The following is a 10,318-nucleotide window of genomic DNA, read 5'->3' as shown; positions in this document are numbered from 1 at the left end:
ATAAATCAACCCAGAAGTCTGTACTATTTTCTGGTGCAGAGATATGTGATTTGTTACTCGGTTGCTAGGGTAACCCCATCTGGTTGCTAGGCAGTTACCATAGTGATACTTATCAAGTCTCCTTGCCATCCTGATTGAAATAAACCAACCCAGAAGTCTCTACTATTTTCTGGTGCAGAGATATGTGATTTGTTACCCGGTTGCTAGGGTAACACCATCTGGTTGCTAGGCAGTTACCATAGTGATACTAATCAAGTCTCCTTGCCATCCTGATTGAAATAAATCAACCCAGAAGTCTCTCTCTGATTTTCTGGTGCAGAGATATAGTTATTGCTAATTGGTTGCTAGGGTACTCTGTTTTGTTGCTAGGGTGTGGCTTGGAAACTGCTAATCATGAAACTCCAAAGGCTGCTTGTCAGTATGAATGATATAAACCAACTCCTATGCCTCTGTGACATTCAGAATGGAAGATATCCCTCTATGGATTTTGGTTGCTAAGGTGCTCGACAATGGTTGCTAGGGAGGGGCTAGGAAGTGTTGAGGTGATTCATGATTGGCTGTTTGTTGTCCCGAGTCAAACGAGACCACCCTTGTGTTTCTATGACACTTCTATCCGGAGATATCCCTTTGATCTCTTTCATTAGAAGTCTATAGGACTTGTTGCTAAGGTGCTTTAAATTGTTGCTAGGGCATGGCTTGATAGCCTCACAATGATCCCGAGAGACTGATTGGTCATCTGAGTAAAATGAGCCCGGCCCCTTGTCTCTATGACACTGTGATCCAGTGCTATGTTCAATACAAAATCCCTATGCAATTTCATTTCATGGTCCGTCCTACACCATTGTAAGTCAATGGGGGCAATTTTGGGCAGCTCCTGCCCCCCAGGGGTGCAACTTTTACCCCATATTGAGGCATGCTCTTACAGAGCCTGCCAGCCTCTTCAAATGTGGCAAATGACACGTTTCTGTGAAATCCTGGCTCGGAGCTGTGATGCGTCAAAGTTTGTCGCAATGTTAAGTCTATGGGATTTTTCGGCCGCTTTTTTGCCCCTGGGGCAAATACCGTACCCCCGATCGCTTATAAAAGTCATAGCACACTTGTCCTCAATAGGCCGTTCGATTTGACACCTCATTCGTGGGTGTACGCCAAACGGTGCGGGACGAGTTAGGTGCCGAAGTTTTGTACGGAGATATAAAAATAAAAATAAAAATAACTAGATGGGTACATTTCCTGAAGAAAATGTGAGTGGTGCTTGCCGTGGCAAAACTCGTGAAATAGCCTGTTTGAAAAGAACAGAAATTGTGGTCATAAATAAATCAACCCAGAAGTCTGTATAATGTTCTGGTGCAGAAATATGTGATTTGTTAGTAGGTTGCTAGGGTAACCCCATGTGGTTGCTAGGCAGTCACCATAGTGATACTAATCAAGTGTCCTTGCCATCCTGATTGAAATAAGTCAAACCGAAGTCTGTATGTTTTTGTGATGCAGAGATATGTGATTTGTTACTCTGTTGCTAGGGTAAGCCCATCTGGTTGCTAGGCAGTTACCATAGTGATACTAATCAAGTCTCCTGGCCATCCTGATTAAAATAAATCAACCCAGAATTCTCTTCAATTTTCTGGTGCAGAGATATGTGATTTGTTACTCGGTTGCTAGGGTAACCCCTCCTTGTTGCTAGGCAGTTACCATAGTGATCATAATGAAGTGTCTTTGCCATCCTGATTGAAATAAACCAACCCAGAAGTATCTACGTTTTCTGATGCAGAGATATGTGATTTGTTACTTGGTTGCTAGGGTAACCCCATATGGTTGCTAGGCAGTTACCATAGTGATACTAATGAGGTGTCCTTGCCATCCTGAGTAAAATAAGTCAACCCGGAAGTCTCTACTGTTTTGTAGTGCAGAGATATGTGATTTGTTACTCGGTTGCTAGGGTAACCCCATCTGGTTGCTAGGCAGTTACCATAGTGATAGTAATCAGGTCTCCTTGCCATCCTGAGTGAAATAAACCAACCCAGAAGTCTGTACGTTTTTCTGATGCAGAGATATGTGATTTGTTACTTGGTTGCTAGGGTAACCCCATATGGTTGCTAGGCAGTTACCATAGTGATAGTAATGAAGTCTCCTTGCCATCCTGAGTGAAATAAGTCAACCCGGAAATCTCTACAAATTTCTGGTGGAAAGATATGTGATTTGTTACTCGGTTGCTAGGTTAACCCCATCTGGTTTCTAGGCAGTTACCATAGTGATACTAATCAAGTCTCCTGGCCATCCTGATTAAAATAAATCAACCCAGAATTCTCTTCAATTTTCTGGTGCAGAGATATGTGATTTGTTACTCGGTTGCTAGGGTAACCCCTCCTTGTTGCTAGGCAGTTACCATAGTGATCATAATCAAGTGTCTTTGCCATCCTGATTGAAATAAACCAACCCAGAAGTATCTATGTTTTTGTGATGCAGAGATATGTGATTTGTTACTTGGTTGCTAGGGTAACCCCATATGGTTGCTAGGCAGTTACCATAGTGATACTAATGAAGTCTCCTTGCCATCCTGAGTAAAATAAGTCAACCCGGAAGTCTCTACTGTTTTGTAGTGCAGAGATATGTGATTTGTTACTCGGTTGCTAGGGTAACCCCATCTGGTTGCTAGGCAGTTACCATAGTGATAGTAATCAAGTGTCCTTGCCATCCTGAGTGAAATAAATCAACCCAGAGGTCTGTGATATTTTCTGGTGCAGAGATATGTGATTTGTTACTTGGTTGCTAGGGTAACCCCATCTGGTTGCTAGGCAGTTACCATAGTGATAGTAATAAAGTGTCCTTGCCATCCTGAATGAAATAAATCAACCCAGAGGTCTGTACTATTTTGTGGTGCAGAGATATGTGATTTGTTACTCGGTTGTTAGGGTAACCCCATCTGGTTGCTAGGCAGTTACCATAGTGATACTAATCAAGTGTCCTTGCCAGCCTGATTGAAATAAGTCAACCCGGAAGTCTCTATGTTTTTGTGATGCAGAGATATGTGATTTGTTACTCGGTTGCTAGGGTAAGCCCATCTGGTTGCTAGGCAGTTACCATAGTGATACTAATGAAGTGTCCTTTCCATCCTGATTGAAATAAGTCAACCCGGAAGTCTCTACGCTTTTCTGATGCAGAGATATGTGATTTGTTACTCGGTTGCTAGGGTAACCCCATCTGGTTGCTAGGCAGTTACCATAGTGATACTAATCAAGTCTCCTTGCCATCCTGATTGAAATAAATCAACCCAGAAGTCTCTCTGATTTTCTGGTGCAGAGATATAGTTACTGCTAAACGGTTGCTAGGGTACTCTGTTTAGTTGCTAGGGAGTGGCTTGGCAGCTGCCAATCATGAATCTCCAAAGGCTGCTTGTCAGTATGAATGATATAAACCAACTCCCATGCCTCTGTGACATTCAGAATGGAAAATATCCCTCTATGGATTTTGGTTGTTAAGGTGCTCGACAATGGTTGCTAGGGAGGGGCTAGGAAGTGTTGATTTGATGCATGATTGGCTGTTTGCTGTCCCGAGTCAAACGAGACCACCCTTGTGTTTCTATGACACTTCTATCCGGAGATATCCCTTTGATATGTTTCAATAGAAGTCTATGGGACTTGTTGCTAAGGTGCTCTTAATGGTTGCTAGGGCGTGGCTTGATAGCTTCACAATGATCCTGAGAGACTGATTGGTCGTCTGAGTAAAATGAGCCCACCCCTCGTCTCTATGACACTGTGATCCAGAGCTATGTTCAATACAAATCCCTATGCCTTTTCATTTCATGGGCCGTCCTACACCATTATAAGTCAATTGGGGCATTTTTGGGCAGCTCCTGCCCCCAGGGGTGCAACTTTTACCCCATATTGAGGTATGCTCTTACAGAGCCTGCCAGCCTCTTCAAATGTGGCAAATCACACGTTTCTACGAAATCCTCGCTTGGAGCTGTGACGCGTCAAAGTTTGTCTCAATGTTAAGTCTATGTGATTTTTCGGCCGCTTTTTGCCCCTGGGGCAAATACCGTACCCGATACGCTTATAAAAGTCATAGCACACGTGTCCTCAATAGGCCGTTCGATTTGACACCTCATTCGTGGGTCTACGCCAAACGGTGCGGGACGAGTTAGGTGTCGAAGTTTTGTTAAGAGATATAAAAATAAAAATAAAAATAAAAATAATAAGTATGTGAGATTACAATAGTGATGCTTTGCAAGCACCACTAACTAGATAGGTACATTTCCTGAAGAAAATGTGAGTGGTGCTTGCCGTGGCAAAACTCGATCAAATAGCCTGCTTGAAAAGAACAGAAATTGTGGTCATAAATAAATCAACCCAGAAGTCTGTATAATGTTCTGGTGCAGAAATATGTGATTTGTTAGTAGGTTGCTAGGGTAACCCCATGTGGTTGCTAGGCAGTTACCATAGTGATACTAATCAAGTGTCCTTGCCATCCTGATTGAAATAAGTCAAACCGGAAGTCTGTATGTTTTTGTGATGCAGAGATATGTGATTTGTTACTCGGTTGCTAGGGTAAGCCCATCTGGTTGCTAGGCAGTTACCATAGTGATACTAATGAAGTGTCCTTTCCATCCTGATTGAAATAAGTCAACCCGAAGTCTGTACGTTTTTCTGATGCAGAGATATGTGATTTGTTACTCGGTTGCTAGGGTAACCCCATCTGGTTGCTAGGCAGTTACCATAGTGATACTAATCAAGTGTCCTTGCCATCCTGATTGAAATAAATCAACCCCGAAGTCTCTCTGATTTTCTGGTGCAGAGATACAGTTACTGCTAAACGGTTGCTAGGGTACTCAGTTTAGTTGCTAGGGAGTGGCTTGGCAGCTGCCAATCATGAATCTCCAAAGGCTGCTTGTCAGTATGAATGATATAAACCAACTCCCATGCCTCTGTGACATTCAGAATGGAAGATATCCCTCTATGGATTTTGGTTGTTAAGGTGCTCGACAATGGTTGCTAGGGAGGGGCTAGGAAGTGTTGATTTGATGCATGATTGGCTGTTTGCTGTCCCGAGTAAAACGAGACCACCCTTGTGTTTCTATGACACTTCTATCCGGAGATATCCCTTTGATCTGTTTCAATAGAAGTCTATGGGACTTGTTGCTAAGGTGCTCTTAATGGTTGCTAGGGCGTGGCTTGATAGCTTCACAATGATCCTGAGAGACTGATTGGTCGTCTGAGTAAAATGAGCCCACCCCTCGTCTCTATGACACTGTGATCCAGAGCTATGTTCAATACAAATCCCTATGCCTTTTCATTTCAGGGGCCGTCCTACACCATTATAAGTCAATTGGGGCATTTTTGGGCAGCTCCTGCCCCCAGGGGTGCAGCTTTTACCCCATATTGAGGTATGCTCTTACAGAGCCTGCCAGCCTCTTCAAATGTGGCAAATCACACGTTTCTACTGAAATCCTCGCTTGGAGCTGTGGACGTCAAAGTTTGTCTCAATGTTAAGTCTATGGGATTTTTCGGCTGCTTTTTTGCCCCTGGGGCAAGTACCGTACCCCGATAAGCTTATAAAAGTCATAGCACACGTGTCCTCAATAGGCCGTTCGATTTGACACCTCATTCGTGGGTCTACGCCAAACGGTGCGGGACGAGTTAGGTGCCGAAGTTTTGTTAAGAGATATAAAAAATAAGAAAAATAAAAATAAATCAACCCAGAAGTCTGTACTATTTTCTGGTGCAGAGATATGTGATTTGTTACTCGGTTGCTAGGGTAACCCCATCTGGTTGCTAGGCAGTTACCAAAGTGATACTAATCAAGTCTCCTTGCCATCCTGATTTAAATAAATCAACCCAGAAGGCTGTACGATTTTCTGGTGCAGAGATATGTGATTTGTTACTCGGTTGCTAGGGTAACCCCATCTGGTTGCTAGGCAGTTACCGTAGTGATACTTATCAAGTCTCCTGGCCATCCTGATTAAAATAAATCAACCCAGAATTCTCTTCAATTTTCTGGTGCAGAGATATGTGATTTGTTACTCGGTTGCTAGGGTAACCCCACCTTGTTGCTAGGCAGTTACCATAGTGATCATAATCAAGTGTCTTTGCCATCCTGATTGAAATAAACCAACCCAGAAGTATCTACGTTTTTCTGATGCAGAGATATGTGATTTGTTACTTGGTTGCTAGGGTAACCCCATATGGTTGCTAGGCAGTTACCATAGTGATACTAATGAAGTGTCCTTGCCATCCTGAGTAAAATAAGTCAACCCGGAAGTCTCTACTGTTTTCTAGTGCAGAGATATGTGATTTGTTACTCGGTTGCTAGGGTAACCCCATCTGGTTGCTAGGCAGTTACCATAGTGATAGTAATCAGGTCTCCTTGCCATCCTGAGTGAAATAAACCAACCCAGAAGTCTCTACGTTTTTCTGATGCAGAGATATGTGATTTGTTACTTGGTTGCTAGGGTAACCCCATATGGTTGCTAGGCAGTTACCATAGTGATAGTAATGAAGTCTCCTTGCCATCCTGAGTGAAATAAGCCAACCCGGAAATCTCTACAAATTTGTGGTGGAAAGATATGTGATTTGTTACTCGGTTGCTAGGTTAACCCCATCTGGTTTCTAGGCAGTTACCATAGTGATACTAATCAAGTCTCCTGGCCATCCTGATTAAAATAAATCAACCCAGAATTCTCTTCAATTTTCTGGTGCAGAGATATGTGATTTGTTACTCGGTTGCTAGGGTAACCCCTCCTTGTTGCTAGGCAGTTACCATAGTGATCATAATCAAGTGTCTTTGCCATCCTGATTGAAATAAAGCAACCCAGAAGTATCTACGTTTTTCTGATGCAGAGATATGTGATTTGTTACTTGGTTGCTATGGTAACCCCATATGGTTGCTAGGCAGTTACCATAGTGATACTAATGAAGTCTCCTTGCCATCCTGAGTAAAATAAGTCAACCCGGAAGTCTCTACTGTTTTCTAGTGCAGAGATGTGTGATTTGATACTCGGTTGCTAGGGTAACCCCATCTGGTTGCTAGGCAGTTACCATAGTGATAGTAATCAAGTGTCCTTGCCATCCTGAGTGAAATAAATCAACCCAGAGGTCTGTGATATTTTCTGGTGCAGAGATATGTGATTTGTTACTTGGTTGCTAGGGTAACCCCATCTGGTTGCTAGGCAGTTACCATAGTGATAGTAATAAAGTGTCCTTGCCATCCTGAATGAAATAAATCAACCCAGAGGTCTGTACTATTTTGTGGTGCAGAGATATGTGATTTGTTACTCGGTTGCTAGGGTAACACCATCTGTTTGCTAGGCAGTTACCATAGTGATAGTAATCAAGTGTCCTTGCCATCCTGAGTGAAATAAATCAACCCAGAGGTCTGTAGTATTTTCTGGTGCAGAGATATGTGATTTGTTACTCGGTTGCTAAGGTAACCCCATCTGGTTTCTAGGCAGTTACCATAGTGATACTAATCAAGTGTGCTTGCCATCCTGAGTGAAATAAGTCAACCCGAAGTCTCTACGCTTTTGTGATGCAGAGATATGTGATTTGTTACTCGGTTGCTAGGGTAAGCCCATGTGGTTGCTAGGAAGTTACCATAGTGATACTAATGAAGTGTCCTTGTCATCCTGATTGAAATAAGTCAACCCGAAGTCTCTATGTTTTTGTGATGCAGAGATATGTGATTTGTTACTCGGTTGCTAGGGTAACCCCATCTGGTTGCTAGGCAGTTACCATAGTGATACTAATCAAGTGTCCTTGCCATCCTGATTGAAATAAGTCAACCCGGAAGTCTCTATGTTTTTGTGATGCAGAGATATGTGATTTGTTACTCGGTTGCTAGGGTAAGCCCATCTGGTTGCTAGGCAGTTACCATAGTGATACTAATCAAGTCTCCTGGCCATCCTGATTAAAATAAATCAACCCAGAATTCTCTTCAATTTTCTGGTGCAGAGATATGTGATTTGTTACTCGGTTGCTAGGGTAACCCCTCCTTGTTGCTAGGCAGTTACCATAGTGATCATAATCAAGTGTCTTTGCCATCCTGATTGAAATAAACCAACCCAGAAGTATCTACGCTTTTCTGATGCAGAGATATGTGATTTGTTACTTGGTTGCTAGGGTAACCCCATATGGTTGCTAGGCAGTTACCATAGTGATACTAATGAAGTGTCCTTGCCATCCTGAGTAAAATAAGTCAACCCGGAAGTCTCTACTGTTTTGTAGTGCAGAGATATGTGATTTGTTACTCGGTTGCTAGGGTAACCCCATCTGGTTGCTAGGCAGTTACCATAGTGATAGTAATCAGGTCTCCTTGCCATCCTGAGTGAAATAAACCAACCCAGAAGTCTGTACGTTTTTCTGATGCAGAGATATGTGATTTGTTACTTGGTTGCTAGGGTAACCCCATATGGTTGCTAGGCAGTTACCATAGTGATAGTAATGAAGTCTCCTTGCCATCCTGAGTGAAATAAGTCAACCCGGAAATCTCTACAAATTTCTGGTGGAAAGATATGTGATTTGTTACTCGGTTGCTAGGTTAACCCCATCTGGTTTCTAGGCAGTTACCATAGTGATACTAATCAAGTCTCCTGGCCATCCTGATTAAAATAAATCAACCCAGAATTCTCTTCAATTTTCTGGTGCAGAGATATGTGATTTGTTACTCGGTTGCTAGGGTAACCCTTCCTTGTTGCTAGGCAGTTACCATAGTGATCATAATCAAGTGTCTTTGCCATCCTGATTGAAATAAACCAACCCAGAAGTATCTACGTTTTTCTGATGCAGAGATATGTGATTTGTTACTTGGTTGCTAGGGTAACCCCATATGGTTGCTAGGCAGTTACCATAGTGATACTAATGAAGTCTCCTTGCCATCCTGAGTAAAATAAGTCAACCCGGAAGTCTCTACTGTTTTCTAGTGCAGAGATATGTGATTTGTTACTCGGTTGCTAGGGTAACCCCATCTGGTTGCTAGGCAGTTACCATAGTGATAGTAATCAAGTGTCCTTGCCATCCTGAGTGAAATAAATCAACCCAGAGGTCTGTGATATTTTCTGGTGCAGAGATATGTGATTTGTTACTTGGTTGCTAGGGTAACCCCATCTGGTTGCTAGGCAGTTACCATAGTGATAGTAATAAAGTGTCCTTGCCATCCTGAATGAAATAAATCAACCCAGAGGTCTGTACTATTTTGTGGTGCAGAGATATGTGATTTGTTACTCGGTTGCTAGGGTAACCCCATCTGGTTGCTAGGCAGTTACCATAGTGATACTAATCAAGTGTCCTTGCCAGCCTGATTGAAATAAGTCAACCCGTAAGTCTCTATGTTTTTGTGATGCAGAGATATGTGATTTGTTACTCGGTTGCTAGGGTAAGCCCATCTGGTTGCTAGGCAGTTACCATAGTGATACTAATGAAGTGTCCTTTCCATCCTGATTGAAATAAGTCAACCCGGAAGTCTCTACGTTTTTCTGATGCAGAGATATGTGATTTGTTACTCGGTTGCTAGGGTAACCCCATCTGGTTGCTAGGCAGTTACCATAGTGATACTAATCAAGTCTCCTTGCCATCCTGATTGAAATAAATCAACCCAGAAGTCTCTCTGATTTTCTGGTGCAGAGATATAGTTACTGCTAAACGGTTGCTAGGGTACTCTGTTTAGTTGCTAGGGAGTGGCTTGGCAGCTGCCAATCATGAATCTCCAAAGGCTGCTTGTCAGTATGAATGATATAAACCAACTCCCATGCCTCTGTGACATTCAGAATGGAAGATATCCCTCTATGGATTTTGGTTGTTAAGGTGCTCGACAATGGTTGCTAGGGAGGGGCTAGGAAGTGTTGATTTGATGCATGATTGGCTGTTTGCTGTCCCGAGTCAAACGAGACCACCCTTGTGTTTCTATGACACTTCTATCCGGAGATATCCCTTTGATATGTTTCAATAGAAGTCTATGGGACTTGTTGCTAAGGTGCTCTTAATGGTTGCTAGGGCGTGGCTTGATAGCTTCACAATGATCCTGAGAGACTGATTGGTCGTCTGAGTAAAATGAGCCCACCCCTCGTCTCTATGACACTGTGATCCAGAGCTATGTTCAATACAAATCCCTATGCCTTTTCATTTCATGGGCCGTCCTACACCATTATAAGTCAATTGGGGCATTTTTGGGCAGCTCCTGCCCCCAGGGGTGCAACTTTTACCCCATATTGAGGTATGCTCTTACAGAGCCTGCCAGCCTCTTCAAATGTGGCAAATCACACGTTTCTACGAAATCCTCGCTTGGAGCTGTGACGCGTCAAAGTTTGTCTCAATGTTAAGTCTATGTGATTTTT

Source organism: Xyrauchen texanus, chromosome 32 (assembly GCF_025860055.1).
Source record: "Xyrauchen texanus isolate HMW12.3.18 chromosome 32, RBS_HiC_50CHRs, whole genome shotgun sequence".
In the NCBI taxonomy this organism is placed as follows: domain Eukaryota; kingdom Metazoa; phylum Chordata; class Actinopteri; order Cypriniformes; family Catostomidae; genus Xyrauchen; species Xyrauchen texanus.
The sequence above is the reverse complement of the archived record's forward strand: the minus strand, read 5'-3'. Positions refer to the sequence as shown.